Below are 22,679 nucleotides of genomic sequence, written 5' to 3'. Positions count from 1 at the left end.
AATTTACATATTAAGCAATTGAAGAGTAAACCCATCTGCTATCAGTCGGTCCAGTAATTATTCTTTGTGATACTCTAAGTGTCATAAAGACAAAATAACAGAAAATGACAAAACTCACACATTCAAAGGTTGACCTAGAAACACATATGTGTCCATGAGCTGTATTCACGTATACAACAAACACAGGGGAATGGTTAAAAAATATATACATATTTATTTAAAAATAAATCTTCTGGCCAGGTGTGGTGGCTCATGCCTGTAATCCGAGCACTTTGGGAGGCTGAGATGGGTGGATCACGAGGTCAGGAGATCATGACCATCCTAGCTAACATGGTGAAACCCCATCTCTACTAAAAATACAAAAAATTAGCCAAGCGTGGTGGTGGGTGCCTGTAGTCGCAGCTATTCGGGAGGCTGAGTCAGGAGAATGGTATGAACCCAGGAGGCGGAGCTTGCAGTGAGCCGAGATGGTGCCACTGCACTCTAGCCTGGGCACAGAGCGAAATTCTGTCTCAAAAAAAAAAAAAAGAATTTTCTAAGCCACAACCCAGAGAGTCAGCCATCTCTCCTGTGACACCACCAAGTAGGGGAGGTATAAGGCATTCTGTCATGCTTTGAGGGACTCTGAGATTAAGGGAGATGTGGTGGGCAGAATAGATCCATATGTGGGAATAATTTTTCCCATCTTCCTCACTGCCTGCCAGTCTACACACACACAGACCACCACTGCTGCTACCACCACCACACATATTTCATTCTATGGTTTCTCTCCTAGCATTTCTAAAAAAGACCGCAACATCCAATTCCAAAAATTAAATAAAAATGTTTTTTCTGCCTGACTCCTTGTACCCCAAATGCCAATCCCTGTATTCCAAATCAAGCTTGTAATCCAGAGGCTTAAAGCTCTTGTGATCATCTAACATTTCTTCTGACTAATCAAATTCCCATTATGCTATTATGCTTTAAGCACCAGGAAGCTGAAAGCCAAATTTGCAGCAGTTCATTAGAGAGCCTTGTGTGCTTCTCCGTACACGGTTATGGGCTGAATTACACTCCCCCACCCCAAATTATCTTGTTGAAGGCCTAACTCCCAGTACCTCAGAATGTGACTGAATTTGGAAATATGACCTTTAAAAAGGGAACTCAAATAAAATGAGGTCATATGGGCAGGCCCTCATTTTGTTCAGTGTGTCTGGTGTTGATACGGTTTGGCTGTGTCCCCACCTAAATCTCACATTTAATTATAGTGATCCCCAGGTGTCAAGGGTGGGGCCAGGTGAGATAATCGAATCATGGGGGCAGTTTCCCCCATACTGTTCTTGTGGTAGTGAATAAGTCTCACAAGATCTGATAGTTTTATAATTAGGAGTTCCCCTGCACAATCCCTCTTGCCTGCCACCATGTAAGATGTGACTTTGCTCCTCATTCACCATCTGCCATGATTGTGAGGCCTCCCCAGCCATGTGGAACTGTGAGTCCATTAAACATCTTTCCTTTGTAAATTACCCAGTCTTAAGTATGTCTTCACTAGCAGTGTGAGAACAGACTAATACAGGCATCCTTATAAAAAAAAGAGATTAGGACACAGATGTATACACAGGGAAAACCATGTGCAGACACAGGGAGAAGGGAGCTATTTATAAGCCAAGGAGAGAGACCTCTGAAGAAACCAACCCTGCTGACTCCTTGATCTTGGACTTCCAGCCTTCATAATTATGAGAAAATAAGTTTCTCTTGTTTAAGCACCCAGCCTGTGGTATTTCTTAGAACAACCCCAGAGAGTCAATATACTGAGGTCTTCCCACTGCTTCACAATTTATCAGCTCAACTTTCTGTTTCCAGAACTATTTATTTTATTCTTATTATTGTGTATTTTCTCATAACGTACATCACCTTTGTGTGTGTGTGTGTGTGTGTGTGTACTGAACAGATTTTTAAAATACTGATAGTGCTGTTTTCTCAACTTCACTGTGTTGAAATTTGTGATAGTTTGTAAACATCCTTAAGTTTTTTAGTCATTTTTAAAATTCACACTTTTTGTATCAGTCATAGCTTTGACTGACACATTCTCTGGCATCCTGGAGGTACCAAATGTCCCCTTACAGTTCAGTTTCTGTTTAACCAGAACCCTAATCCTAATGCTCCTTTGCACAGCCCACAATCATGATTAAGCTTGCATAGCCTTGAAAAAAAAAAGTGAGTGGTCAGTGTTGCTAAGAAGTCATAAGAGTCCTAAGAAAATGATCCTTCCAAGTCTTTGGGGCAAACATTTTAAGATAAATGAGTAAATAATCAACCATCAGGGATAACCTGAAAACAGTTAACCAAAGTAGTTTCTTTTTTTCTATGACAACTGGGAAATCTAAATCCCCCATGCAGATTAATTCTGCTGTCCACTTCAAGGAGAAGATTCACATTCTGAATCACCAAATTACTCATTTTCAGTGTTATCAGCAGTAACTGGACAGAGGTTGGGATGAAAACCTGATAAACACAAACTTTCTCTGTTTTTCACCTGCAATTGCTGATTCATATATTTCCTAGATACCTAACAAAATATTCATTTTCTTATATTTTTGAAATACATTGAAATGAGGAGTTGGAGGAGGAAGGCAGGGAGTGAGAGAAAAGAAAGGAGAGAGATGAAGAAATGAAGGAAAGAAGGAAGGAGATGAGAAGAGATGAAGAAATGAAGGAAAGAAGGAAGGAGATGAGAAGAGATGAAGAAAAGAAGGAATAAAGGGAGAAAGGACGATAGTAGGGAAGGGAGGACAGAAGAAAGGAAGAAAAAAGAAATATGATAAAATATATTCAGTATGAATTATTCTGGACTGGTTTATAATATGAAATCTTCAATAGGTATTTTCATCTCTTTGGTGGTACTAAGCCTACTGCTCTGAAATGTAACAAGTTACAATTCCTTGTGACTCTACAAGATGCAGCTGTGAGGATTCCTGAGGAAGTGACAAGAAATACCTTCTTGTCCATGTGGGTAGGGTTTTATGCAATTGGGAAGTTTTTTCAGTTTAAATACGTAAACTGCTTATTACTCTTCAAAGTCATTAACTTGACACCTGCCAAAAAAAGAAATGAAATTGATATAAATCAGTGCACAGCAGTTGGAATTGAATCGTGCTTCCAACCCTCCTGCTGTTTGCGTACAGGAAACACTGTAGACACAGGCCTGGCATGGACCTCCTCCCAGCCTCCCTGCATCTAATAAGAGAATGGTAATACAAAGATGCTTCTGGCTGGGCACGGTGGCTCACACCTGTCATCCCAGCACTTTGGGAGGCCAAGGCAGGCGGATCACCTCAGGTCGGGAGTTCAAGAACAGCCTGGCCAACATGGTGAAACCCTGTCTCTACTAAAAATAGAAAAATTAGCCAGGAGTGATGGTGGGTGCCTGTAATCCCAGCTACTTTAGAGGCTGCGGGAGGAGAATCACTTGAACCCGGAGGCAGAGATTGCAGTGAGCTAGGATCACGCCATTGCCTGGGAGACAGAGCAACACAGCAAGACTCTGTCTCAAAATAAATAAATAATAAATAAATAAATTAAATAAAAGATACTTCTGCACATTGGCCTATTTCCTACAGAGATGGAAAAAGTTACTTACGGCTATTGACTTTTCAAACAAAACCCCACTCCTATGCTTCTGATATGGGTAAATCTTTGTAAGAGTATTAGGAATGAAAAGTATATAAATGAATCTCACCCCTACCCTCAGGGATCTAACCCGGTGGAGAATTAGTGAGGTGAGAAAGAGATTCAAATGTATTGAGCATTTCCTATAAACCAAGCACTGTGTTAAGTACTAGGGTCAGACATAATTTCTGAGTTCATAAAGACTGAATCTTCTAAAGAAAGCCATTAATTTGGCCAGGTGTGGTGGCTCACGCTTGTAATCCTAGCACTTTGGGAGGCCGAGGCGGGCGGATAACAAGGTCAGGAGATCGAGACCATCCTGGCTAACACGGTGAAACCCCGTCTCTACTAAAAATACAAAAAATTTAGCTGGGAGTCTTGGCGGGCACCTGTAGTCCCAGCTACTCGGGAGGCTGAGGCAGGAGAATGGCGTGAACTCGGGAAGCGGACCTTGCAGTGAGCTGGGATTGCACCACTGCACTCCAGCCTGGGGGACAGAGCAAGAGTCTGTCTCAAAAAAAAAAAAGAAGAAAGATAGAAAGCCATTACGCAAATTTGCATGTAAGTGTGAGGAATGCATAAATGAGAAATGCACAATGTTATAAGCTTCTATATTTGGGGTCAAGAAACTATAGCTCATGGGCTAAATCCTGCCCACTACCTGTTTGCATGGCCTACAAGCTCAAAGTGATTTTAAAAATTTTAAATGATTGCATTTTAAATGCTTATATAGCTACTTACATAGTAACTTTAATTTTGCCTGTCAGCCTACAAAGGCGAAAATATGTTCTATCCGGCCCTTTACAAGAAGAGTTTATAGATCTAGAGATTTGACCCACTTGGGGTAGTAAATATTATATATCAACTGAAAATTACAAAAGGCTATGAATACAAACATTTTAGTAATATATTTTATTAATAATGTAATAGAAAGAACATGTGATGATAGATTACATGAAGTTACATGGCATATGCAACAGCATAGAAGATCATAGGGTATGTTGGGTTCTTGCTTCAGGTGACCTGGGGTTTGGATATTAGGCTTTTCCATGTGTATCTATTGCAGGGACAATTATCATGGAAAAAGTTTTTTCCATAAAAAGTGTCTCTACAATGGGATAAATTTTGGTTATTGTAGACGGGAAAAAAATAATTTACTTACTTTCTTGTTAGAGAATCAGAGAAGTAAACAGTGTACTTACAGGTTGGAATTGGAGATGAGATTTTTTGTAGTCCCAGCTGAAACATGATGTGTGAAGACAGCAGGAGTGATGGAGGGCAAGAACGGGGATTTGCAATGAAGAAGATGTTTTGCTATGTTTTCTCAGTATGAATGGAATCAGATTATTGGGACGATAAATCACTAAAATGAGAAAGAACGAAAGCAACTATGCTGATATCACTGAGGACTTTCGGAGCATGCCTAAGCTTTTCAAGCCAGACCTGAACAAGCAAAGATTGTTATTCTTGAAGTCCTAAACCGTTCGGTGATATCAATTTTAGTTTCCTGAGGTTTGAGAGATCCTTTTTAACATTTTCATTGCTCCAAAGATAAAATCTGACACAATCTGTATGGGTAGGAAGTGACCTGTGAGTCTACACCACTGCTAGAATGTAATCTAATGGTAGGCAAGAGCTTTACCCCCACTGTCTCTGCCTCTCCTATGCAAGTGCTAATAGCTCCATAAATATCACTCAATAAATTCTGGTATTTTTGAACAAAATAAACAACTGGATGAATTAATGAAATATATAGCTAAGTTCCACCTAGCAATAGAAACTTACGGCCCAACTTGTCATTCTAATCTTTATCCATGACTTTATCTTAACTTTTTTCTGTCTTGTTTATTTGGAAATTTTAACTTCTTGAAGTATTTTCAAACTATTTTTGTCAGCCATTTATAATTCTTGTTTCACAAAGAAAGATATGAATTAACAAACAAGCAGAGAGATTGTGGCGTATCTTGAGTACTTAGCATTTAGAATGGAGTGAGAGAAGGAGGGAAAGGAGAGTCATATAGCAATACTTACCATGGAGTTTTCCTTCTCGTGCACTTCACACAGGCGTTACTACATCAGAAATAGTTACACCCCATTCTCATAGTAGGAATGTCCAAGTTCAACTTGGGAATCCATAAGCTGAGCTCACATAGCAACACAGTCCATCTCTGGTCTGACATACCTCTTATTTCCTGTTTCAGATATTGTGATACCCAATAAGGCTAAGAAGGCGGCCCAAGTAAATAACACCCAGGCGTTCTGGTGGAGTTTAAAATCATTATGTTATGTAGACTGGGTTGCAGATAGATTGCAGATATGAACTGAAGTTTCTATCAGTAAACAGGTCAAGACTTTGGGACTGACTGGCTCACTGGGATAGACATTGTCAAGTTTAAACAATGTTTGCTATAATGCAGGTAATAATAAAAATAATTTTTAAAAGCCTGCCAAATACATATATATATATACATATATATATATATATATTTTTTTTTTTTTTGAGACAGAATCTCGCTCTTTTGCCCAGGCCGGAGTGCAGTGGTGCTATCTCGGCTCACGACAAGCTCCACCTCCCAGGTTCACGCCGTTTTCCTGCCTCAGCCTCTCGAGTAGCTGGGACTACAGGCGCCCGCCACCGCGCCCGGCTAATTTTTTGTATTTTTTTAGTAGAGACGGGGTTTCACCTTGTTAGCCAGGATGGTCTGGATCTCCTGACCTCGTGATCCCCCCGCCTCGGCCTCCCAAAGTGCTGGGATTACAGGCGTGAGCCACCGCGCCTGGCCCTAAGCCTGCCAAATATTCTTACTTGGCCTGGTATAAGATCTAAAAATAGGAAGCACAGCATTTACTCTTTCTGAAACCTTTTATTCTTCACTGAAAATAACCTCATTTTCCTAGCTCAGCAGATATTTAGGTAATTCTTCTCAACATCATCTTTAAATAAAAGCTAAAACATGACACTACCTGTTTATTAAAAAGAAAAGTGCCAGGATTTTATATGCCCGATCCCAGCAGCAGGCTCATGGGATGAGAAAGTCTAGGGAAAGCAATGGTGGTAAGTACATGTCTGTATTTGGAGACCTTCATTTTTGCACTGATACAATTGTAAGAGAAAATTCCACATTGTGTACTGGTTGATCAAACATAAGAATTTAAAGTAAGGCTGCTTTAGTTTTTGTTGTTTGTTCATTTGAATATTTTGCTTGTCAAAATAGTCTGGCATTCCCAGTGAGTTTTTTTTTGGTGGTGATGAGGTTGGAACAGTAGAGGTTTCTGTTGAGTGTCTGGGCAGAAATCCCTTAAATGGAGAATATGTGCCATTGTCTGATAGAAATGGTACATAAATTGAATCCTGTGGAGATACTTCCTTATTACTTGTAGGATAAAGATTTATGTGGCTAGTCATGCAGGGCCGTGATTGCAAATTTTGTTTTCTATAGTTTTTTGCTGTTGCTGTTTGGCTTTCTAGCTTTTATGATTTGAAAAAGAAGCTGAGAGACTAAGCTGGGAAACCCCAAGGCAGGAAAAAATCTTGTGCATTTAAAAAATTCCATGGAAATATTAATCTGCCATTGTTTTGCTTGGAGTTCTAGAGAACTTTGTGGTTTTCTACTGTATTTGCCCTCATCTCTGTGGAACATCTAATTAAAAAAATTGATTCATTCAGAAGTTGGTAAGTAATGAAGAGGATTTCAGTGTATCAGACAAATAGCATTTATAGATAGAATTGTTCTTTCTCTCCCTTAATACTGAATCACAGAATTGCCACACATTGAAATTTTCAACTGTCAACAACAAATGATCAAAACACATGGATCACTCTCTCAAGGAGGCCTTAGAGGAGGAAAGAAAAGGTGGAAGGAGTGAGGAGAGGCTAAATGCGCCATGGCATCAAAAGACCAGACTTTCCTGCAAACTCTGATTTTACACTCAGCTTTTCAATTCTTTTCAAATGTTGGTACTTCTTGGCTGATGATCACTTGGTAAGATGACACAGATAAAATAACACTTCTCATTTTTCAGGCATGATTAAATTCAACAAAAGCAATATTCAAAACAGAGAAGATTAATACACAGTGGATAATTATGTGCACTGAATTCTGTCTCCCAGCATAAAGAACATAATGAAACCTTAAGGGATGGTGCATCTCTGCTGAACATTTGTGCCAATTACAGCCCATGTGCCCTGGTGAACTTCTAGCACTATGTCGGCTTGCTGAACATTATTCAGCTGTTTCCTTCATTACGATTTTTCCATACTTATATTTTCATTTGAAATATTTTCTCATACTAATGAGATAAAGCAGTATTTAGTTTTGTTAAATAAAAATTATTTTAATTATCTTCTACAGTAATATACACACACAGAGAAACCTCAGTGGGAAGTTTTAATTTAAATTGTTTGCCATTAGAATGAAATAAAGCTTGTTTCAACATGATTCAACCATGAATTTTATTAGTTCATTATCAACATACACTCAATTTACCTGAATTAACTTACTATTTGTTCAAATTAAAGGTTTTATTTTGTCCGTAACTGAAAAGTCATTGGCTTTATTTTTTAGAGGGCATTTCAATTAATAGAATAAAAATGTGTTCAAAGGTGACAAACTGCAAGTACTAACTTTTGCAGTTGAAATTAACTCTGCTTCACCCTTAACTTTTTTTTTTTTTTTTATGAGACAGAGTCTCCCTCTGTCGCCCAGGCTGGAGTGCAGTGGCGTGGTCTCTACTCACTGCAAGCTCCACCTCCCGGGTTCATGCATTCTTCTGCCTCAGCCTCCCAAGTAGCTGGGACTACAGGCACCCGCCACCACACCCGGCTAATTTTTTTTTTTTTTGTATTTTTAGTAGAAACCAGGTTTCACCGTGTTAGCCAGGATGGTCTCAATCTGACCTTGTGATCCGCCCGTCTTGGCCTCCCAAAGTGCTGGGATTACAGGCGTGGGCCACTGTGCCCGGCCTCTTAACTTCTTTTATCTTATGTATTTATTAAAATTGTAAAACGAAGATTGTTTTACCTGTTTTAAATATGTTTTTTCAGGCATTTTTTTTCTTTAAAGGGATTTAAATGAGTCCCTAAAACTAGATTTGCAGAATAAAATATATTTAAATAAAAACTCCATAATGATGATCAAGATCCATAGGAGATGGGTCTAAAATGGAGAATTCAAAGAATTTATTATCAGAATGAAAACTGCGGCCTATACAAAGAGATAGAACTTTGGAGGTAGAAAATCTTCATACACATATTGATTACACTTACATTATTGCACAAATACTGGTATCAAAAAGTTATTCAAGCTCATTTATTTAGTACAGAGGTTCTCCCACAATGGGTATTTATCATATCATTTATAAAGCTTTGTTTGCTTTTTTATTTTTAACACTTATGCTGGGACAAATTTGAAGATTTTAATTCAAGAGATTGTAAAAGGTTCCGTAAATCTGGAGAATTACAGCCTCCATAGGTAATTCAGATTTATTTAGAGTTGAGATTGAAGAAATTTTTATTTATATTAAAAAAAGTGATTAAAGCAATTACACACCTAAACTCTCCTCTCCAAGTTGTATATTCAAGTTAAATGTTATAGAACGTAGTTCTTAATAGTGACTCTGGAGGCAAACACATCAGCAATAACAACATGAATACCTGTTACAATTTTGCAAATAACTTTTGGGGAAAATAGTCTTTAAAATCATTTTCTAAAATGAAGTTCATCATGCAAACTGTTTGAGCCTGTGTTGGTCATATATTTTTTCTTAAAAAAAAAAGTTTTAAATATTTTCCAACTTAAGAAGTCACATCATTGAAGTTCCAAATATGTGGAATTAGTGAAATTTACTCAGTAATGAATGAAACATCTATTTTGTTCAGGCTAATATTAATATTAACTAAATCTAAATAATTAGATAATCAGTTAAAATAATTGCTGTCAAACTCAATGTCTATTAACTTTTTTCTTTCTGATATGTGAAAAATGTATTCTAAGTAAGTAGTGGATTCAGATTTTTCTCATATTTTTAAATTAAGAAGGTTAAAAAATTACACAATAATATAAACTATAACAAACACTCAAATAAAAAATATATGACAGGGCAGAATCAGAAGTAAAAGTTCTCTAAAATTATTTCTTTTTCTGACAGTGTGGCAGACTATATAACCTCAACCATCATCTCACAAGAATAAAAAAAATTAAAACACTTTCAGTTGCCCTAGGGCGGTAGCCAGTTGCTGTAACCAGAAGAGGCCTCAAACACATTAGAAATGGTACATTATATTTGTGATCCCTGCATGGACAAAGCTGATCAAAAGTTTATAAATGCTGTGAAAGAGGTTCCCCCAAAATTCCAACCCACTGACAAATGAGATAAGAAAGTTTGCCTGTGTAGACCTGGGCTCTCGTTGAGAAGGAACAAAAAATCTCCTGCATCACTCAACAAAACAAGTGTAACATTACCATGACAACCTGAACCAGGTTTCAAAAGCTTTCAGAGAGAATTCACAGAGCAGGAGTCCCTATTCTCATCAATTGTTGTATTGGATTCTAAAATGCTCAGATAATAGATTTATCAGAGTGATAGCATAAACATGTTTACAATGAAAAGACAACGGAAGAGCTTGATAATATTAGAAACTGCAGAAGACCAAGGAAAACGAAGGCTTGAAAGCAACCAGAAAGAAAAACAAATTATTGACTATCTACAATGATGCTGGTAGCGGACATCTCAACAACTACAATAGAAGTTGGAAGAAAGGGGGAAATATCATTGATGAACTAAACAAATTACTATCAACCTTGAATTTTAAACTCCATTAAATATTATTTGAGAATGAGGAAATATAGGATATTTTTAGAACCAAAGAGTGATTAAATTTCAACAAGTCTCTAATCAAGAGAACTAATATAAAAAGATATTTTAGAAAAAGAAATCTTTGGCCAGATGGAAGGGTTGAGACTTAAAAGACGAATGTGAGCAAAGAAATTCAGAAATATGTGGGCAAATCAAAAGAAACATAAAAAAATCACAATTATGACAAATGTTGGAGATAGGGTATACAAATATTGTGGGTTTAAAATCCTGGAAAACAGTAAATTACATTGTTTTGTGGGCCATTAAAGTTTTAACATAATGAAGAGGATAGACACACTGATTCATTTTAGATAAAGTCCATATTACAAACTTATAGTAAATGTACTTTTTGTTAGAGTGTGGAAGTTTGAAAGAGACTATCAATTCCACCCCAACATTAAGAACAAGCATAATAAACTACAGAATTATTTATTTCTATACCATAGAGCTAAGTATGCAGAGAAAGCTAAATTAACTAAATGCTGGTAACTGGCAAGGCATGTCAAAGACAGAGAGGTTACAAAGCTGCTTCCATCCCTGGCAGACTAACAGGGGAGGATGACTCTACCGTGGACATGAGTATATAGAAATGAGAGGGCCGGGCGCGGTGGATCATGCCTGTAATCCCAGCACTTTGGGAGGCCGATGTAGATGGATTCCCTGAGCTCAGGGGTTTGAGACCAGCCTGGGCAACACAGTGAAACCGCATCTCTACTAAAATACAAAAAATTAGCCAGGTGTGACAAGCGTGCGACTGTAGTCCCAGCTACTTCGGAGGCTGAGGCAGGAGAACTGCTTGAACCTGGGAGGTGGAGGTTGTAGTGAGCAAAGATTGTGCCACTACACTCCAGCCTGGGTGATAGAGTGAGACTCCATCTCCAATTTAAAAAAAAAAAAAAAAGAAAGAAAGAAATGAGCCCATCACAGCTGTGTGTTGGCTTTTTTGACTCATGAACATCCTGAAGAGCTCCACCTGCAGACCAAGTTAACAGCCCCCTGCCAAAACTCCCCTGTGAGCCTTCACTGAGTACAAGGATGTTGCCTGATACATGCCACGGGCAAGGCAGGGAACCTGAGAGTGATCCTGCGACATGTGAGGTCTTCCTCGGTTGTAAGGCAGTGGCCCACAGAAGGGTGGGAGGAGAGCACAGCTGAAAGGAATCCCTCCAAAGGTACTCTGGGCCTTGACATATGCACTATGGAGGTCCTCCGGGAGCTGGGGGCAAGACAGCAGGTTTTAGAGAGGTCTGCAGGGAATGGAAACCTAGGGCAGGACTGAAGAGAAAACTGAAATCATAGAGGTCCTGAAACACTAAATCAGTGATAAAGCATAGACTTCCCATGGCTTGGAATGGCAATGAATGGGCTGGAAAGCATAAAGTAATCACTGGAAACTTGTAGGTGCTCACACCACATTCGCTACTCAAGATATACCTAAAAACACTGTATGTGATCAGTGAATAAAATATAAATAAAACTGCAACAGATCCTAGGCCCAGCTCAAAGATAAGTTGGATTGCTTCAACTCACTGACATCAGCTAGTTGATCAAAAAAGAGACTAGCCCTTTACTGACTGTAAATATTATTTACTTCAGTCTCCATTGTTCCTTTACAAACAACGCTCAGCATAAAATAAAGGGAGACACTCATAAAACAAAAAAAAGTAGCTCCTGTTGAAGAAGAAAAATCATCAACAGAAGCAGACCCATAGATTGCTCAGATGTTGGAATTATGACAGGAATTTAAAAAAAATGAAAAATGTGTTAATGAATAAAGCAGAAAAGGCTGATATTAACAGACAAATTATTTTGGCAGGGAAACAGAGGAAAGAGACAATTCTTGAAAAAATGTAACATCAAAATAGATTCAAAGGTAATAAAAACCTAAATAGAAGACAAACTCTATATATTGAAAGGTTTATATTGAACATGCTTTACTGAACTGTTGACATTCCTGGAAACTCATTTCTGTGAGGAGGGTTCTTAGCTTCTACGCTTTTATTGCACTGAACTGAGAATGACTGATTTAGAATATAGACAAAGAGAAATGTCTGCATTGTAGGCCAAATAAAATATCAGGAGCCATGCTGTCTAAATGAAGCAGGATTTATAATTTGTTATCAGAGCATATTTCTGGGATTGTTGTTGTCATCTGTCTACATTTTCTGGCCTTTATTAAGCTCATATTGTGCTACTACCATAAGTCATAAATGGGATGAATGTAGAAGATCATCATGGAATAAGAAAAAGGATGGTTATAGAGATTCAGAAAACAGCTGAAGCATATGAAGACAGAGTAAGAAATCACTATTTTCCTTGCTCTAGAAGTGAAAGTCAGGAAAACTATATGAACATCCTAGCTCTGTATTTTTAGAAGTTGCACTTGAATACATCACTGAATGTTTGTGCATCTCAGCTTTCCTATGAAAAATAAACTGAATTTATAAGGTTAGAATAAAATAAGGTTATTTTGGTTTTAAATTCTATGACCACAGGGATTTAAATAAGAACAATGAAGATCCCGACAACAGACATCAAGACAGTATAAAGTAAGGAAGATAACTTTTTCAAAACTCTTGAGATAGTCACTTGAAAAATTAACAGAGATGATGGCAAGTTGAAATTATCCTGATACTGATATAATTTGCAAATGCAAAAATTTTCCACAGCAAACCATCTATCTATTAACTGAGTTGCTTCTCTATGGAGGGAATAATATACAAAGGAAAATAAACGTGTGTATTTTCCTGGGAAGTCTATGTAAACTAGCTGAGACTCAGCTTTATAATAAATGAATAATAATGGTAATTTCATGATACTGTTGAGATAAGTGATCTTAATGCTAGATTCTTTTTTTTTTTTTTTTTTTTTTGAGACGGAGTCTTGCTCTGTCCCCCAGGCTGAAGTGCAATGGCGCAATCTAGGCTCACTGCAAGCTCCACCTCTCCGGTTGATGCCATTCTCCTGCCTCAGCCTCCAGAGTAGCTGGGACTACAGGCGCCTGCCACCACACTTGGCTAATTGTTTGTGTTTTTAGTGGAGACGGGGTTTCACCATGTTAGCCAGGATGGTCTCGATCTCTTGACCTCGTGATCCACTCACCTCGGCCTCCCAAAGTGCTGGGATTATAGGCGTGAGCCACCGCGCCCGAACTTTTTTTTTTTTGAGATGGAGTCTCGCTCTTCCTGCACGGGCTGGAGTACAGTGGTGCAATCTCGGTTCAGTGCAACCTCCGCCTCCTGGGTTCAAGCAATTCTCCTGCCTCAGCCTCCCAGGTAGTTGAGATTACAGGCACCTGCCATCACTCCCAGCTAATTTTTGTATTTTTAGTAGAGATGGGGTTTCTCCAGTTTGGCCAGGCTAATTTTGAACCCTTGACCTCAGGCAATCAACCCGTCTCGGCCTCCCAAAGTGCTGGGATTACAGGGATCACGAGGTCAGGAGATCGAGACCACGGTGAAACCCCGTCTCTACTAAAAATACAAAAAAATTAGCCGGGCGTGATGGCGGTCGCCTGTAGTCCCAGCTACTCGCAGAGGCTGAGGCAGGAGAATGGCGTGAACCCGGGAGGCGGAGCTTGCAGTGAGCCGAGATTGCGCCACTGCACTCCAGCCTGGGCGACAGAGCGAGACTCCGTCTCAAAAAAAAAAAAAAAAGATATATCAGCCTGAAATATATATATTATATATAAAAATATGGAATTATATTTATAGTAAAATAATCTACAGTCTTTCTTTTTCTTTTTTTGAGATGGGGTCTCACTCTGTCACCCAGGCTAGAGTAGTATAGTAGCATGATCTTGGCCCACTGCAACCTCTGCTGCCCGGGTTCAAGCGATTCTCCTGCCTCAGCCACCCAAATAGCTGAGATTACAGGTGCCTGCCAGATGCCCAGATAATTTTTGTATTTTTAGTAGAGACGGGGTTTCACCATCTTGGCCAAGCCGGTCTTGAAACCCTGACCTTGTGATCCACCCACTTTGGCCTCCCAAAGTGCTGGGATTATAGATGTGAGCCACCGTGCCCAGCCTAAAGTTTTAAAATCTAGTTGTTTTATAAGATGTATTCATGGACTGAACTTGAAACCTTTGCTCCCACAACTGTTTTTTAAATCTCATACCCCTTTCAGTCTATAGAAAGAATTTCCTGTATTCTTTCCATATTTTTCTTTTCCTTCTCCTTGCAAATTCATCTGAGAATGCTTCATTTTCTGCTGTGCCATACAGTTCCCTAACATGTGTTTGCTTCTGTCTTTCTCCCATAGCAAGAATTCATCTCAAGAAAAAATGAAATGAATGGCTTTCATTCATTTACTTTGTGTGAGTGGGGGTGTTCCCCAATAGCTAAGCTACCTAGGTTAAACAATGAATCACTGGACTAGAAGTGACATTTTTTGGCACAGTCTTTCCATTGAATAAACAAAATCAGAGTTTATGGTCTAGGCCTGGAAAACACACAGCAATAAACAAAAACCAAAATACTATGAACCGTTTCTAACCCAACCCTGCCCCTGCGGTCACATTGGTTGCATTCTATTACCCTTACAATGTGAATATTTAAGCTGTGCGGGTCCAGCGTAGCACACACAGAACATAATTAACAAAATGTGTCTGTGTGGGAGACGAGAAGTCCCTAGTGTTAGCCCCAAGTAATCAGCCTTCTGGGGAGAAGGTTACGTGGGAAAATCTGTTTACACAACAGGATGCATTCAGTTCATGAGTATCTCACGTTGCCGCATCAGTGGAATAAATCCCTGTTCCAAGGTAATTTCTCATTACAAAAATATCAGAAACATAGTTATCTCGCGTTTTTTATTTTCCTCATTACTCTTTCAAAAAGAATGGAGAAATCACCACCACCACCACTATACATACAAGCCATAACTAATGGTTACATTTATAAAATGTAGTGTTTTTGTTTATTTTGCTAAGAAGATAATGGAATTTGAACCAAAAGTCTGGCACAGGTTCAAAACCATGTTGTCCGAGAGCCTTCCGTAAGTACCCTGTCCCAGTATGATAACATTCCCAGCACAGTGAATCAGCTGTTCTCAAAGCCATTGTCTCCAACAAATACAACTATTCGTTAAAGAATTTCAAGTTAGAAGGCTAAAAAGAAATAAACTATCCAGCCATTAGACAGGGAGGAATCTTAAATGCATATTACTAAGTGAATTTAAAAAGCAATATGACAAGGTTACATACCATATGATTTCCTGAGTATAATATTCGGGAAAAGGCCAAACTTGGGGGGCAATAAGAATATCAGTGGTTGCCTGGGGTGTGTGGGGAGGGAGGGATGAATGGGGGAACACAGGGGGTTTTTAGTCAATGGAGTGATTCTGTATGATACTATCATGGTTGATACATGCCATTGTACCTTTGTCAAAACCCATAGAATGTACAACATCAAGAGTGAACCCTATTGTAAACTATGGACCTTGGCGGATAACGAGGTCTCAATGTTGATTTATTGACTGCATCAAATGTACCCCAGTGGTGTGGGATATTAATAATGGAAGACGGGGACCGGGCACCGTGGCTCATGCCCGTAATCCTAGCACTTTGGGAGGCCAAGGCGGGCAGATCACCTGAGGTCGGGAATTCGAGACCAGCCTGACCAACATGGTGAAACCCGGTCTCTACTAAAAATACAAAATTATCTGGGCGTGATGGTGCATGCCTGTAATCCCAGCTACTCGGGAGGCTGAGGTAGCAGAATCGCTTGAACCCGGGAGGCAGAGGTTGCGGTGAGCCGAGATCGTGCCATTGCACTCCATCCTGGGCAACAGGAGAAAAACTCCATCTCAAAAATAATAATAAGATAAAATAATAATAAATAATAATAATAATGGGAGAAGCTATATGTCTGTGGGGGTAGGGGGTTTTGAGAACTCTCTGCAGTTTCTGCTCAATTTAGCTGTAGACCTAAAACTGCTCTTAAAAAAAAAAATTCAGATTCAGGCTCTTCTTCAGATTCAGAAGATCTGGAATTGTAACCTTTCTTTCTAGAAAATTCCACAGCATTAGACAACTCTCCAATCATTTATTCCTCGATGTCTGCTTTAAAAAGCAAAGTCATATTTATGTCTCCCAATGTCTATTGCAAAGAAAAGTAAACACAAAGAAAAATTTTGCTTTAGTCCATGCTCTGCTGCTAATTTATTGAGTGATAAAAGTAAATTCTCTCACTCTTAGCTTCTTATTTGAATAATAGGTATAAATAATGGTCTCCCCTCCTCTCTCAACAGGTTTGCTTTATTAGTTTAGAAATTATATGGCATATGTCAAAATCATGTACACAGCATACGTCTTTAAAATCAATGACAATATTTAGTTCCAGTGGCATGATAGATGTCTCAGTAAGGTAATGAAACCCTTGCTGAAGTGATGTTCTCTGCAACTGAAGCTCTAGCTTCGCCATCGGATGAGTAGGTGGAATGCAGGGGATCACAGAAAGCAGGTAGCATGCTCCCACACAGGTGCTACTGAGCTGCAGTAGGAAATCCAATGAAACACAGGATGTGCATCCTGACGCACAGTCTATGTGATGGGACACAACTTTGTCTTGATCAAAAATTGTATAAAAAGATTTTCTAATAAACCAATTTGTGAGGAAAAATTTAATCAGGATATATTTACTCTTATAAATAATTCTCAGTCTTTTCCACGTTCCTGTATGTGTCGTGGAATTTTGCTATACTAGAACTCTGTGGTGCCATATGTGATAATCCCATTCTAATTTCCAGCATAGAGTATATGAGGACTCTCAGGTGTCAAAGGCTAAATGGTCTCAGCTTTAACTCAGTGCCTCATCTTCCTTTTACCTCAAGACTAATGAAAGACAATGAAAGAGAGAATGACAGAAAATTCCCTCATAATTTGTGGCTTCAACTTTCAATTTACAGGATTGGAAATTACTGGCAATCTTTGCTAAACTCAAAAGGTATGTAATCAACCTTTGATTAGTTAACAATAGAGGGTGCCAAGAAACTATATATCTCTGTGCATTGTTGTTATGAATCTGATCCCTTATCAGAAGGGTCGTTGAGTCAGACATCTGTTTTCTTTCATATTTAGTCATTCCATGCATGTGGACAGTGGCATTGGTATGAGAAATAAAATACCTAATTGACATTTTTGTTTGGTTTTGTTTTCATTGGAAATTTCAGAGAGGAAATTTTTAGGTAAACTATTTGTAAATTTTGGGGTACAGTTGTTGAAGGCCATGGGAAGATTTCATAATGAAAACAAATTATAACAAAGGTTAATATGAGCCCTTGATAGTCAGTGCTATCTCCATTGAGCTCAGAAAAATAAAGCAACATAGATCTCAATCAATGCCTCAATAAGCACTAATAGATCATGGCTGTTTAATGACTAAAATATTCATTTTCTTTTCTTTTTGGATAAATATTATAAATGAAAGTAGGAATGTCTTAATACAGTCTATACTCATTTAAAAATAATTTGTACAGCAGAATGTCTCCTGTCCCCCCTTTTTGATACTGACTTGGATGGCACCTTTGACTGATATATTAAGGGAACATGAAAAATTAAAAGTATCCAAGTGAGGTGAAAATGAGTTCAGGAAATGAATATTACATATGTAAGCACCCTATTGTTATCAGATTAAGAAGTTCCCGAACTCAGCCAAAATATCATAGTACTCAAAATTAGAGTGTGCTTAGTCAAAGTAAACCAAATATGAAGTTTTTGATGCAAGAAATCTATCAAAAGAAAGATTCAGATTTCAAATGGGTACCTAAAGGCATAAAGCACTTTAGAATAACTAAATTGTAAAAAAAAAAATACTTTAAATTTATTTAGATCAGACAGCAAGACCCGTAAATGACTTAGTATGGTCAGCAGATTTTAAGGTAATAATATCACCAGCCAGTACCCTGTGTAATCACAAAATATATGTAGTTTGATGTCATATGTATGAATACAGCTAATTACTATCTTCATCCTGAGTCACCATCCAAACAGAAAATTTCATTTTTTTTAAAGGCAGAATTAGGCCAATCTTAATAGATAATGGTAAAGTGTTTACTTGACTTTAGTTTATGGGGTTGGGTGGTATTTCCAAAGAGTATCTAAGGTGGCCATATTTAATTCTCATTAAAAACATGCAGGCCTGGTGCGATGGCTCACGCCTGCAATCCTAGGACTTTGGGAGGCCAAGGTGGGTGGATCATGAGGTCAGGAGTTCAAGACCAGCCTGACCAATATGGTGAAACCCCATCTCTACTGAAAATACAAAAATTAGCCAGACACAGTGGCAGGTGCCTGTAATCTCAGCTACTCGGGAGGCTGAGGCAGGAGAATCACTTGAACCTCGGCGGCAGAGGTTGTTGCGGTGAGCCGAGATCACGCCACTGCACTCCAGCCTGGGTGACAGATTGAGACTCTGTCTCAAAACAAACAAACAAACAAACAAAAACAAACAAGCAACATGTAATAATACATTATCAAGAAGTACAAATATGTAAATAATGGTTTTAGACCCATGAGACACAGTTTTCTTACCATTACTGAACTGTGTAGCAAAATAGCACTGATATAATTATAGCACTACCCCACTTAAAAATATAATGGCATACCTAGAACGACAATTCTCAAACTTTTTGATCTCAGGAATCTTTTATACCCCTAAGAATTATTGAGAACTTCAAAGAATTTTTGTTAATGTGAGTTATATTTTTCTTCATTTACTCTAAGAGAAAGTAAAACATACATTTTTAAACAAAAATATACAAATACACACTTCATTTCCCATACAAATAATTATGTTATTGCATGTAATGTAGCCTCTGAAAAACTGCATTGTGCACTCATGAGAGAATGAGAGTAAAGCATTAAAATTATGACTTAGCATTATTATAAACTTAGTTTTGGCCAGATGCGTGTCCAGAAAAGATCCCAAGAAGCCCCAGGGATTCATCGACAACACGTGGAGAACCATTGGCTTAGAGGACACCAATTTTTTTACTGTCATGCAATTGAAAGCCTATTAAATTCTTCATATTCAGCCCTGTTTCTGCCCATTATATTTTTGTATCTCCTAAACTTTGTGTTCTTTAACAATAGCCATTTATCGATCCTTGAACACAAATGTTTAATGCTTTTCTATGCACCTGGCATTGCTCTAGGCAAGAAGTAAATGTATAATCCTTGCCTTCAGGATCTGGGAGTATACTCAGCAAAACAGAAACATGATTTAATAATTGTGTATTTTTATTGGTTCTGTAATAGAGATGTGTACACAGTGCTGGAGAAGTGGAGAAGAGGAAGTCTTGCCAGATACTGGCATATTTTGACTCACTTGTGCTTGTTCTTCCATCTGTCTTTCTCTTCCTGCGTTCCCAAATTGCAAACTCATAATCCTTCAAGTCCATGGTCAGATATTAATTTCCATTTAAGTTTTATCCTGTTCATGCAATCACTTTTAACTATGGTTTTTCATGTATAGCACAACATTGGGTGTTACATGACATTTTCCAGCTTTATTGAGGTAAATTGACAATAAAAATTGTATGTATTTAAAGTATATCATGTGATATTTTAGATGCACATACATTGTGAAATAATTTCTACAATCAAGCTAATTAACATATTCATATACTGTACTTGAAATCTATTCTCTTAGCAAATATCAAGTAAATGAATGAAGGAAGGAATCTTCAGTCAAAATGGGTAGGACACGTTGTCAATAGCAACACGATTTTACTAAAAAATAAATTGTAGGCTGGGTGCAGTGGCTCACGCCTATAATTCTAGCACTTTGGAAGGCCAAGGCGGGAGGATCACCTGAATTCAGGAGATCGAGCCCAGCCTGGCCAACATGGTGAAACCCTGTCTCTACTAATAATACAAAAAAATAGCCGGGAGTGGCGGCACGTGCCTGTAATCTCAGCTACCCGGGAGGCTGAAGCAGGAGAATTGCTGGAACCTGGGAGGCAGAGGCTGCAGTTAGCCTGGGCGACAGGGCAAGACTCTGTCTCAAAAAAAAAAAAAAAGAAAAAGAAAGAAAATAAATTGCAGTTGCAGGTCAACTGATAGGAAGCCACTCTGACTGTGGTTGTGGAGTGAGTTGAACCCACATCTTTGGACTGTGCAAGTCTCCTGGGCCTTTGAAGCATTTAGGGTATGGAGCAATCCCATGTAGAGAGCGTGGGTTTGCAGCAATTTTTGAGATGTGGGCTTAAACCAGTATTCATTTAACTGGAGTAAAGTAGATGACTACATTTTATCTCTGTTTTGTGTTGTAGGTTTTACTGGTTATATTTCTACCACAATACTTATGGTTGGTATATGATACCTACATGCCTGCATCGTAAACTAGCAAGAAAAATCTGATATTGGTTTAGAGAAACCAAATCAAGTTTTAAGGAAGAAATTTTACACAGATTGTAGTTAGTGTGACAGGTTGCTGAGGACAAGGGGTCTTCTTTTCTGTAAGTATTCTAGAATAAAATATGGTCCAACCTGAATACTGAAAACTAGTATAGAGTTCTAAAAGCATCCCCTTTTGCCTTTATCCTCTGCTGCCTGCACAATTTTGCAGAAAGATAGATCATATCAAATGGGAGAGAAAAACAGGAAGATTTACAATCTCTCCTTGACAGTGCTTTAATTCATAAGCATCTTCTTGTAAAGTATATTGGTCCTTTTCTATAGAAAAACACTGAAAGATAAAGAAGAATCAAATCCATATTAAATTTAGAAAAGGAAAATGTGTGAGTAGAAAGGCAATCTACAAAACCATTGGATGCATTACGCTGTCAATACATCAACAAAAAGGAAACTCAGCCTTTTAAAAATGCTGTAATGGTCTTGAAAACCGTCCTGTGTAAACAAACGAAATGTCAGCCTTTTAGGGTTGACTCATCGAGTTGCTTACTCAGGAAAATAATGATTTAAAACTGATTTTGGACTACATTAACTTTTGAAAAGCAGTGGGGGTTGGATACGAAGACAGTGTAAATTAATCAGAATCACTTAATATGAGGATGGGTAGAGTATTGATGTGGAGCAGTGGAATTTGTGAATAATTTGTCCTTACTTTATTTCACTGCTTTGATTTTTCTTAGTATATACCTTCTCTTAGGTTGTATCATGGTTTGTTATAAATTAGGATTTGTATGCATTCACTAGGGCTTTACCATGTACAGTTGTTTCTGGGTTCAGTATCTCATTTAATCCTCACTACAATCCTATAAAGCACACACCATTATCCCCAGCATGTATGAGGCAGATGAGCTTTACAGACGTTAAGTGTCTTACCAAGGTCACACAGGTTTAATTAGAAGAGGTAAAATTTAAGTTCATCTCTCATAACCCTTTGTTGAATGTTAATTAAAAGTTAAGTCTAGGTTATCATATTTCAAAAGCCTTGTTATTTTTATTTTATTACTATTATCAGAGTTTGGTAAATGTACTTAAAGGGTTCATATTATTTGTCTTATTTAATATAAAGTTACATTTCTTGTGTAGTAATACAATTATTTTGGCATCTTATAGTGGACTCTAATTAGATATGATTAATCATATGAATTATTCCTCAAGGTAAAATCTGTGAACTTGACCACATTTGTCTTCTATTAGAGATTTCTCTCCCTTGTCGGTTAATGATTTCTGAGCTGACCAGGCAAGACTCTACCTTAAGGCTTACCAGAGTCTAAAGGTATTATCCTCTTTTTATTCCAATGCAGAAACTATGCTGCACTGGTAATAATTTAGGAAATTATCAAATGGTGCCAAGATGATTTAAGAAGGTTTCTCCTGGTCTGTACTCAGAGCCTGACTCCACCCATTGTGTATGCACTGTCAAATAAAGATAGGCAAAAGCCTAAAGATCAGATAATGTTTTGCTGATAGATATTTCACTCCTGCACGCTCTGGGGGAGCCCTCTGTTGCTCCATAGCTGCTCTCTTATCACTAGCAAAAACAACTGTGAATATTCAGCTCAATCAATTTAATATAAAAACCATGCATTAATTTTCTTTTCTTTTCTTTTTCTTTCCTTTTTGAGATGGAGTCTTCGCTTTGTCACCAGTCTGGAGTGCAGTGGCATGATCTCGGCTCACCACAACCTCTGCCTCCCAGGTTCAAGTGATTCTCCTGCCTCAGCCTCCTGAGCAGCTGGGACGACAGGTGCGCACCACCATGCAC

The sequence above is a fragment of the Symphalangus syndactylus genome, chromosome 4, assembly GCF_028878055.3.
Source record: "Symphalangus syndactylus isolate Jambi chromosome 4, NHGRI_mSymSyn1-v2.1_pri, whole genome shotgun sequence".
NCBI classification, from domain to species: domain Eukaryota; kingdom Metazoa; phylum Chordata; class Mammalia; order Primates; family Hylobatidae; genus Symphalangus; species Symphalangus syndactylus.
Note: the sequence above shows the minus strand (reverse complement) of the source record.